Genomic DNA, 1,973 nt, shown 5'->3' on the forward strand with positions numbered 1-1,973 from the left:
GAATAGCAAGAAAGACCAATATGAGTGTGCAGGATTTATAATTGTTTTTATCTTTTCTCAATTTAGGAAGAAGTAGTTTTCACAGCTGCACTGTCACCTCTAAATACGACTTCGGATGCGTCCAATGATTGCACTCCGTCATCGTCCCGTAGTAAAAATGACGACGGACGAAATATTCCGAAATTATATGGATTTAATGAAAGGAAAAGCCGAGGAGGAGAGAGCTTTCCGTATTGAAACTTTATGCCGGTATTCTGCGAGCAGTCTCAAGTCTCTAATAGAGACGAATCTGTGGTGAAATCTATTTTGAGACTTGGTATTCTGGCGAGTTTGTCTCATCTCCTAATTGAGCCGTATCAGTCTCTAACTTGTTATGTGCTTTGCAGCGGTCATATGTACGTTCTCTTGAAATGCAACGAAAGCGTGATTTTAGAACTCCAAATGCTCTTTCAATCGTGTTTCTTGCTTTTATGTGCCTAGTATTGAAGTTTTGTTCATTTGGTGTTTCAGGGTTTGCCACCGGTAGAAAGAAGCCATGGCTCCAATGGATATCCCGAATCACCCAAAAGCCATTTAAAAGCTCCATCAGAGTGTTCTCTTATTAACTTTATCCTTGCTGGCGAAGTAGTATATACCGGAGTCATGACATGAGCCGGGAAATTTTGCATTCACGTGCCGGAAAATTAGTTCATCGTCACAAACCTATTGGAAAAATTGGTTAATAATTAGTTATTGAATATAATACTTACCGCTTCAACATTAATGCTATAATAACCTTTTCTGTTCATATAATCATGCGGTACAACTGTGTTTGAAAAGGCAGGTGCAATTATGCCAACATGAGTGCAATCAATTGCTCCAATTACACCCTTTATTCCAAATTTCGAATAAAATCTGGAATAAAATTATTGTATAGCGATTTATTTTCTTTTAAATTTATTTTCTTTTAATTCTATTGTATTCTTCAACAGAATTTACCCATTTCGCAGTGTCTACGCTACACCACCAATTTCAAATATATTGTATTCTTCATAGCGAAATATGCATTTCCCACGCAACACTGACATGAGCCATTGCATAAAAAATATAAAACCGGAAATAAACTAGAGAAATTTGATTGCTTGAAAATATACTGTTTCTTTAAGGTTAAAATGTAACTCATCCGAAGTTCAAATGGAATCGATGTTTGCTGTTGGTCATACGGCTTGAGTTGATTAATGAGATCCCAGCACAAAGATTGGGGAAATCGGAAGAACTTCTGAATGTGTTCTCTTCGTATATGAAACGGATCTTTTTTGTTTCGCAAAACAGTCAGATTGCGCCTGCGAAATGTAGCTAGAAGATATGCACCTTATTACCCATTATTGCAAAATTATAAATATTAATACATTACCTCTCTTCCTCCTCTCGTTTTTTCATCATAAAGTAAAATAGTCCAACTTCATCAGCCATTGTTGTGTTCTTATTTTTCTATGACCTGCTGCAAAGCACATAACAAGTTACAGACTGATATGGCTCAATTAGAGATGAGACAAACTCGCCAGAATACCAAATAGTCTCAAAATAGATTTCACCACAGATTCGTCTCTATTAGAGACTTGAGACTGCTTGCAGAATACCGGCATAAGTGCTACATAAGCTTGTCCAGCAGCAAACAGTCGAGAGCCCAGATAAATTACTGCATGATCTACTGTACCAGAGAACGTATATTTTATAGAGAAGGTCCAACAACGGACAAGCGTGTACTGTCAAAAGCTAACAAAATGCGATAAGCGTGTTCCACCACAGCTAGCTTAGAAGGAGAAATGTTAACAGTGGCGCGTGAACAGAGCTGAGCATTTAATGAAAATGCTCAGAAACATGCATTCTTTTACAGACGTATGTTTCTTATTTTTTTATCGGGTGTTTTTAAAAAAAGCGAAATTTTTTTAAAAAAAAAACGCAAAAAATTTGCAAAATCTCTCGGTTCTTTA

At 36.7% G+C, this 1,973-nt stretch overlaps 1 pseudogene; it reads right to left on the reverse strand.

Moving 5' to 3' along the window:
* Positions 1 to 683: 683 nt before the first annotated feature.
* Positions 684 to 1,419, reverse strand: LOC126767148 (uncharacterized; annotated as a pseudogene).
* Positions 1,420 to 1,973: the final 554 nt, after the last annotated feature.

Source organism: Bactrocera neohumeralis, unplaced genomic scaffold (assembly GCF_024586455.1).
Source record: "Bactrocera neohumeralis isolate Rockhampton unplaced genomic scaffold, APGP_CSIRO_Bneo_wtdbg2-racon-allhic-juicebox.fasta_v2 ctg4342, whole genome shotgun sequence".
NCBI classification, from domain to species: Eukaryota; Metazoa; Arthropoda; class Insecta; order Diptera; family Tephritidae; genus Bactrocera; species Bactrocera neohumeralis.